We start from the raw sequence: 9,008 nt of genomic DNA, 5'->3' as shown, positions 1-9,008 counted from the left end.
TCTCTCTCTCCCGCCCTCCCTCCCTCTCTCTGTCTCTGTCTCTCTCTCCCCCCCCCCCCAGTTCTGCTCTCGTTACCAGAAAACAAAGCTTGACGGAAGAAGAGAAAGTGCACGCTAGTCCAGGGATGGGAACTCCTGACCTCTCTATCTAGTCATTTTGATATCTGTCCAGACCCCTCCCTTCCCCAGACATGCTCTGTCCATCCTTGAGTTCCTTGGCCTTCATGGAATGTATCCTCAAATTATGATAAAGCCTCTTGCTTGCCCTGGCAGAGGATGGAGTGAAGTTAAGTGTGTGACGGGGGAGAGAAAGCTCTGGCTTGTTCCTGGCTGGAATGTAGCCCACTCCTCAAAGGGAAAAAGTCCCATTCATTGCTTCACCCACTTTGCCTCTAGCCACACCCCTGGGACCACTGGCAAGTGTCCCCCCCTTAGTTTTTCATGTGGATCATGGGATGAAAAGGTCCCCCCTCCCAATGCTCTAGTCTCTGCCCACAGCCAGAAGGCAAGCAAGGCCTCCAGTATCGGAAAATGAGCCTAGTGGCCATAAGGGGATATAAGTGACTCCTTATAATGTCATCACTTTGTCAAGCTTATCTCTCCATCTTTCCCACCTGCTTCCTTTTCCTCCTGTGATTTCTGTGTTAACTTGCAAGCCTTTGTTCAGTCGGGTTGTCATGCTTGCCTCTTGCAGCAAAACCAACAGAGAGTTGGTACCTAATCTGCAAGTCTGGAAACAATACGCAAACTTAAACACAGCTATCTTTCAAGATATGAAACAGGGAAACATTTTTTGGGGGGATGCAGTTCTCCAAAGAAAGAAAGCATATGCAAATGAGTATCTTGACTGGTGACCCCTATCCCTGCCAAGCCGTGCATGGGATTCCAGGGGTCTTAGCCCTCAACCAGGGACTGTGCTCCTTTAGAGAAATGAAGATGTGGTGGAGGCTGTCATACCTTTAAGAAATAGGATTTATTCGCGTAGTTACACCTGAGTTTAGATCGAGGGGAGTCCAGATCTTACAGCATGGTTGTCTCAAGAGGGGTTTGTTCCCCACAGCAGTGCAGCACTGGAGTCCAAGGCATCTCTACCAGACAATCTTCAGCCAGCCTGCCCAAAATGGATCTCAGTCATTGCTCTTAACTCTTTTTCTTCCCAGCACACCTTCCGAATGAACTTCTTTTTCTTACCACCTCACACCCAGTTACCCTGACAACCTTCTAAACCCCCTATCTCTGTTCACACCTCAGGGCAAGGGGGGCGGCGAGGACAGTTCTTTTGTATTGCCAATGGCCCTCAATGGCCCTATATTGTTTCTTAATGGCCAGGTCGGGTTTTTTTTTTTTGCATATGCTAGCCCAGGAATTCCTGCTTTCATTTCTCTCTTCTCATCCCAAATAATCAAAATCCTACCATTTATTAATTTCTAGGGTTTAGGGCACCCCTGCAAACTTATAACAGTATATTAGGGGAAAGTGCACATAAAAATGCCTACATCCCTATTATATTAGGGAAACTTAGGCCAGATTGCAAAAAAGAAATAAAAAGGGGAGGGGCGGAATATTTTTTTTATAAATTGTCAACAAATGCTGTCGAATTTTGGTGAGGACTTAGACTGAGAAATAAGAAAAACAAAAACCAACCTATTCCTCTACCCCTAGTGGCACCTTAAAGACTGACAAAGTTATCATGGTGTAAGCTTTCAACGACTGCAGCGCATTTAGTCAGATGCATGAAGCACAATCCTGAGTTGCAAAACAAGCGCACATATACAGAATGTGCATGGGATGGTCAGAGGGAGATGAACTGCTGAAAAGTACAGATAGTGGTTGAAATATACTCAGAGTCGCAAAGTGATTTCATGCTCTTTATTCAGCTCATAGTGGTGAGGAGGAATGAATGAAAGTCCCCTCAAAGTATCTGCTTTATATACATTATTTACACAATGGGCTGCACATGATTGGCTAATTCCAGAATTCTACTGTAAGCCAATCAGGTTGTGGATTCACTTCTATCTGGAGCATGATTGGGTGGATCCTGCCAACCAATCATACTGCTGCATTGTTCTAGGACCAATCAGACTGCTGCATTCTGAATCCTATTGTTCTAGGACCAATCAGACTGCTGCCTTTTGGATCCTATTGTTCTAGGACCAATCAGACTGCTGCAGTTTGGATCCTATTCAACTCAGTACATAACACCCCTCCCCTCTAAGTTCCAGTCCTGCCCGGGAGGTTGCATTCATAGTCCTCGAGGTACGCCGGCGGCCGACGTGTGCGTTGCGGCCTGGGGTGTTCCCTGGTCCGGGGTTCAGGTTCTGGCTCGTGTTCCAAGGATGCTGGCTGTGATAGGGCTGTTTGGTCTGGCGCAACCGGCTCGCTCAGTCGTGGTTCTGGTTCCGGTGTCCTTTCGGCCTCACGGGTCCCCTCTGTATTTACTGATTCTGCCTCTCCTGCTTGCCCCTGCTGCTCTATGGGCCTCCCTGCCCCACTGTTCCCTGACCTGTCCTCCTCCTCCTGGTTTTCTCCCGGGAATCGTCGCCGTATCTGGTCGCAGTGGCGGCGCCAGCATTGCCCCCCATCTGTTAGCACCTCGTACGACACGGGGCCAGTGACCCTGGTGACTGTGGCGGGTACCCATGCAGGGCCTGCCCCAAAATTCTTTGCGTACACTGGGTCCTGGGCCTCGAAGGTCCGGGGGTTCCTGCCTTCCCCCACCACTACCTCATCCTGAGCTCTATCGGGGTGAAGGCGGTCCAATCTGATTGCAAGGCGCCGACCCATTAGTAGTTCAGCGGGGCTCCGGCCAGTCGTTGAGCTGGGGGTGCTGTGCTGTGCTAGAAGGAATGTGGCAAGGCGGTACTCCCAATCCCCTTGCGTCATGCGGCGAAGGGTGTCCTTGGTGGTCCGCACCATGCGTTCTGCTTGGCCATTGGTGGCAGGGTGGAATGGCGCCGAACGGATGTGGCGGATGGCGTTCTGCGCTGTGAAGGTTTGGAATTCTCCTGACGTAAATGCAGTCCCGTTGTCTGAGACGAGAGTGTCAGGGAGCCCGTGGGTTGCAAACAGCCTGCGTAGTACTCGGATGGCTGCGGACGTAGAAGTGGACGGTACCAGTGCAACTTCCAGCCATTTGGTGTAGGAGTCCACCACGATGAAGAATGTTTTCCCCTGAAAGGGGCCAGCGAAGTCCACATGCAGGCGTGACCATGGTGCTCGGGCGGACTCCCAGGACTGGACTGGGGCCCTTGGGGGATCTGGGCGGGATTCTTGGCAGGCCTGGCAGTGTTTGACCCAGGCCTCTATCTCTCCGTCGATCCCCGGCCACCACACATAACTCCTGGCAAGGGCCTTCATTCTTACTACCCCTGGATGTGTCTCGTGTAGGGCTGTGAGGACCCTTTTGCGGAGGGGCTGGGGAACAACGACCCTGCTTCCCCATAACAGGCACCCCTTGTGGGCCGACAGTTCATGTTTGCGGGTTGTGTAGCCGGCGAATTCTGGCCCGGGGCTGCTGCTGGGCCATCCCCTCCACACCCAGTCCAGGACCCGGGAGATGACCCTATCTTTCTTGGAATGGTGTGCAACTTCTTGTGCCTGAATGGGGCGGTCAGGAAGCAGCTCCAGGCTCATAACTTCTTGTGCAGGTGCTGGGTCAGGGCCTGTTTCCGGTAGTGGTAGCCTGCTGAGGGCATCTGCATGGCCCATCGCCTTCCCAGGGCGGTGAATCAGTGCATACTGGTAGCTGGCAAGGAAAATTGACCACCTGAGGACGCGAGGAGACAGCACTTGGGGGGTCTGCTTTTCGGGGGCAAACAAGCCAAGCAACGGCTTGTGGTCAGTCACCACGGTGAAGGGCCGCCCGTACAAGAAATCATGGAATTTTTTTACTCCCTTCACGATTGCCAGACCCTCCTTGTCGATTTGCGAGTAGTTCCGCTCGGTTGCGTTGAGTGTCTGGGAAAAGTATGCCACCGGTACCTCTCTTCCATCCGGGAGTTGGTGTCCCAGGACAGCGCCAATGCCATAGGGCGAGGCGTCGCATGCTAGCACCACTGGCAGCCTCTCGTCGAAGTGTGCCAAGACCGAGTTTGAGACCAGCAAGTCCTTGACTGCCTGGAATGCGGCCTCCTGGCGCTGGCCCCACACCCAAGGGGCCCGCTTGTCCAGGAGTCTGTGTAGGGGCTCCGCTACCGCCGCCTTGTGGGGAAGGAAGGAATGGTAAAAGTTCAATAGTCCCAAGAAGGCCTGAAGTTCAGTCTTGTTCTTGGGCGCTGGGGCATCACAAATGGCCCGTACCTTGTCCCCAGTTGGGTGGACCCCTTCTGCGTCCACCATAAATCCCAGAAAGTCCACCTGAGGCACTCCTAGTAGACATTTTTCCCGCTTCACCTTGAGACCCGCCGTCTGGAAACGGTGCAGAACGGTGCGGAGGCGGTCCTCAAACTCCTCTGGTGTGGGCCCGGCAATCAACACATCATCGAAGAAGGGGGTGACACCAGGAATCCCTTTAAGGAGAGAGTCCATTAGATTCTGGAATATGCCTGGTGCCACGCTGACACCAAATTGCAGCCGCTTTACCCTGAACGCTCCTCTGTGCGTCACAATCGTCTGTGCCTCTGCTGTGGCCTCATCTACTGGCAGCTGTTGATATGCTTGGGCCAAGTCCAGCTTGCCAAAAATTTTCGACCCAGCCAGGGTGGCAAGGACATGGCTGACCACTGGCACTGGGTATGCATGGGCCGTGAGGGCCTTGTTTATGGTACATTTGTAGTCTGCGCAGATGCGGACCGAACCATTAGGCTTGACGGGTGTGACGATTGGGGTTTCCCAGGGGGCATTAGGCACCGGCTCCAGCACTCCTTGCTCCACGAGTCGGTCCAATTCCTCGTCTATACGGGGTTTCAGAGCGAACGGGACCCGGCGGGCCTTGAGCCTGACTGGTCGTACTGCGGGGTCAAGCTGTAGAGCAATGGGGGGGCCCGTATACTGTCCCAATTTCCCATCGAAAACCCCCGGAAATTCCTTGCATATGGCGTCCACGTCCACTTGTAAGCTTGTGTGGTTCACCCCGGTGACGGCTAGCCCCAGTGGTCCAAACCATGCCAATCCCAGTAAGCTAATGTAGGGGCCCTTGACCACAAGCAAGTCCAGTTGCCGCGTCCGCCCTCGGTATTGCACCCTGAAGGTCCCCACCCCCATTGTGGGGACCTTACGTTTCTGGAAGTCCCGGAGGGTGAATGGGGCCGGCCTGAGTTTGGGACCCCCAGTAGGACACAGTTTCCTTAAGGTCCTTGCCGAGATTATGGATAGAGTTGAACCCGTGTCAAGCTCCATGCGGCATGGGGCCCCCTCTATCTGTACCTCTACATAAATTTTCTCTACGTTGGGGTGGGGCAACTGGTATACCTGGAAGTCCGTGAGCTCCGTCGAGTTGCCTTGGTGCATTGGGCCCCGGGACCTGGGGCTCTTGGATTGGTCATCTGATGCCTGGCGTCGGGCGGGCCGAGCTCGACACACCCGGGCGATGTGTCCCAATTTTCTGCACTGCCTGCACTCTGCGTTGCGGAAACGGCAGGTCCTCCTCTCGTGACTTTCCCCGCAGCTTGCGCAGTTCCCTCCTTCTCGTCGAGGCAGCTGTGGTATGTGGGCTGCTTGAGTGCGCTGCTGTACTCGGTGCACCTCCTCCTTGTCAGATCCTGAGTCGTCGGTGAGGTCTTCATGGTGGACCCTCTGTTGGGACGGCTGGCTCGGCCGTGCCTCTTGTGTCGACCTCTCGGCAGCTTCCGTTGCCAGGGCCTCCTCCAGAGCGACCTGGAACGTTAGGTCCTTCTTAGCGTAGAGGCGTCGTTGCAGCTTCTCATCCTTCAGGCCACCGACGAGGCAGTCACGAAGCATGTTCTCCAGCTCTGAGAAGTTGCAGAACCGGGCAGCTTGGCGGAGAGAGGTCACAAACCCAGTTATGGTTTCCCCAGGGGCTTGCCGCTTTGCGTAGAAGGCATTTCGACGAGCCACCACTGAGGGCTGTGGCGAAAAGTGCCCCTTCAGCTGTTCCATTATTGTTTTGTATGGAACAGTAGCAACGTCTTCAGGCGCAAGGAGAGCCCGGGCGATTTCAAACGTCTCCTCTCCGCAGACGCTGAAGAATATTGCCCTCTTCTTGGTGTCTTCTTCCTCGGTGACCCCTTTGGCTTCTAGGAGGAAGGTGAAACGGGAGGCGTACGCTTCCCAGTCTCCAGATGCTGGGTTGAACGGCGAGAAGCTGCTGTCGGTTGCCATTCTGAGTTCCTTGTGTTCCGGAGCTGAAGCCTGGATACACGGTGCGAGGCAGCGGTGCGGCAGGTGGCGGTGCTGCGGTGCTGTGTGTGGCAGTCAGCTCAGCGGGATCCCACCTTCGTCGCCAGTGAAATATACTCAGAGTCGCAAAGTGATTTCATGCTCTTTATTCAGCTCATAGTGGTGAGGAGGAATGAATGAAAGTCCCCTCAAAGTATCTGCTTTATATACATTATTTACACAATGGGCTGCACATGATTGGCTAATTCCAGAATTCTACTGTAAGCCAATCAGGTTGTGGATTCACTTCTATCTGGAGCATGATTGGGTGGATCCTGCCAACCAATCATACTGCTGCATTGTTCTAGGACCAATCAGACTGCTGCATTCTGAATCCTATTGTTCTAGGACCAATCAGACTGCTGCCTTTTGGATCCTATTGTTCTAGGACCAATCAGACTGCTGCAGTTTGGATCCTATTCAACTCAGTACATAACAGTGGTTATTACAGGAGTCTTCCTAAAAAGAAATGAAAAAACGGAAACTGTTACCATGAAATTGGAAGGGGGGGTGAGAGAGCTCCCCCCCCCCACGAGCCTTGCCTCTCCACACTATGAGGCAAAGGCAAAGAGCCTCTGCTGCACATTACCAAATGTAGCAATTCACTGATAAATATGTCTATGTACTGGCTCAATGCGAAAACTTTAGAAATTCATAAGAAATCTGAAGGTATCTGAAGAAGTGTGCATGCACACGAAAGCTTATACCCAGAACAAACTTAGTTGGTCTCCAAGGTGCTACTGGACATTTATTTTTATTTTTATAAGAAATCACATTGTTGTGTCAATCATCTCAGTTCCAATGGCATTTAGGACCCAGGGAAGTGAGGTATAAGGGGAGGGGTGAGTGATCCCACCATAATCCCTGAGATGTACAGTCACTTTGGCAGGGCCTTCCTAAGGAGTCATGTCTGGTGATATCCTGCCCCAAGAGTGTCAGACAGACAACCATCTCAATCACAATGCCTACCCACCCCATAGTGGGATGAAGCCAGGACAAGATAAAGGGGTGTATTTGACTTGACTCAGGGACCAGGGAACTGTAAATGATTTCCTTTGTGCAGTGGTACCTTGGAAGTTGAACGGAATTCGTTCCGGAAGTCCTTTTGACTTCCAAAACATTTGGAAACCAATGCTCCTGCAGCCAATTGGAAGCCACAGAAGCTGCTTCGGACGTTCGGGTTCCAAATAACGTCCGCAAACCGGAATAGTCACTTCTGGGTTTGCGACGTTTGGGAGCCAAAATGTTCGACTCATAAGGCGTTCGAGATCCAAGGTACAACTGTACTGTGATGGAGTACATGTGAAAGACTATATTTGAGTGACAGGGGTATGCCTGGATCTCAGGTTCTACCTGAGACCACAGCTGTTCTGTGACATATCTATGATGTCTTGATGATGCTTTGGGAAACGTATTATGGAACTCCTTATGGAAACGTGGCCACCAGGGACAGGGGTGGCACTGTGGGTTAAAGCACAGAGCCTAGGACTTGCCGATCAGAAGGTTGGCGGTTCGAATCCCCATGACAGGGTGAGCTCCCATTGCTCGGTCCCTGCTTCTGCCAACCTAGCAGTTCGAAAGCACATCAAAGTGCAAGTAGATCAATAGGTACTGCTCCGGCAGGAAGGTAAATGGTGTTTCCGTGCACTGCTCTTGTTCGCCAGAACATGCTGGCCACATGACCCGGAAGCTGTACGCTGGCTCCCTCGGCCAATAAAGCGAGATGAGCACCGCAACCCCAGAGTCAGTCGCGACTGGAACTAATGGTCAGGGGTTCCTTTACCTTTACCTATGGAAATTTGGCAGTCCTCCTCTTTAACTGCACTCAGGAGAGCTGCCAAGACATTTTTGTATTTGTCCAGGCTTCTGGAAGATACTTTAGTGAAGGTTTTGCCCTATGAACTGCCCTTTGCAGTACGGCACAGCAAGGACGGAGGAACATCCTCAGCCTGAGAGCTATGTTTTCTCATGGGCAACGTTCTGGGTGTGTGTGGGCAATGGATGCAACTTTTAATGCAGAAGTCCAGCCACGCAAGAGTTGGAGGCGTCAATATGCGCAGCCATCCATGTAGGTAAGAGGCACTATTACAACGGACACGTTCCAGCCAAGCAAAAGAGATGGAGGCAGATAAAGCACAATCAGTGAGGGAAGTGACTTGGGGAGAGTCTATAGAGCCAGAATGAGAGGCCTAGAAGGCTGCATAGGTACCCAAAGCCTGAGGCTTCTCACCCTTGCATTGGCCAGTGTGGCGGTGTGGTTAGAGTGTTGGGTTAGAACCTGGGAGTCCAGGGTTCAAATCCCCACTCAGCCATGAAGCTCCCTGGGTGACCCTGGGCCAGTCTCTGCCTCTCAGCCTAACCTACCTCACAGGGTTGTTGTGGGGATCAAATGAAGAGGGGGAGAACTATGTACGCCATATTGAGCTCCTTGGAGAAAAAGCTGAGATGGAAATGCAAGAAATAAATAAACTGGAATGCACTGACCAGGATGCAGGTTTAACACATCCAAAACCACACTACTTGCTTTTATGTAGTTTAATTATTGTTATGTGCCTTGGGGAGAGTCAGGCTGGGATACAAATTTAAATAATCATGCAAGAATTAATCTTGATTTGAACTAACCATCCAGAACCTTGGCTTCAGGTCCCTGGTCTCTTCCTAAGAAATGACAA

Source organism: Podarcis filfolensis, assembly GCF_964270895.1.
Source record: "Podarcis filfolensis genome assembly, chromosome: 8".
Taxonomy (NCBI): Eukaryota; Metazoa; Chordata; class Lepidosauria; order Squamata; family Lacertidae; genus Podarcis; species Podarcis filfolensis.
Note: the sequence above shows the minus strand (reverse complement) of the source record.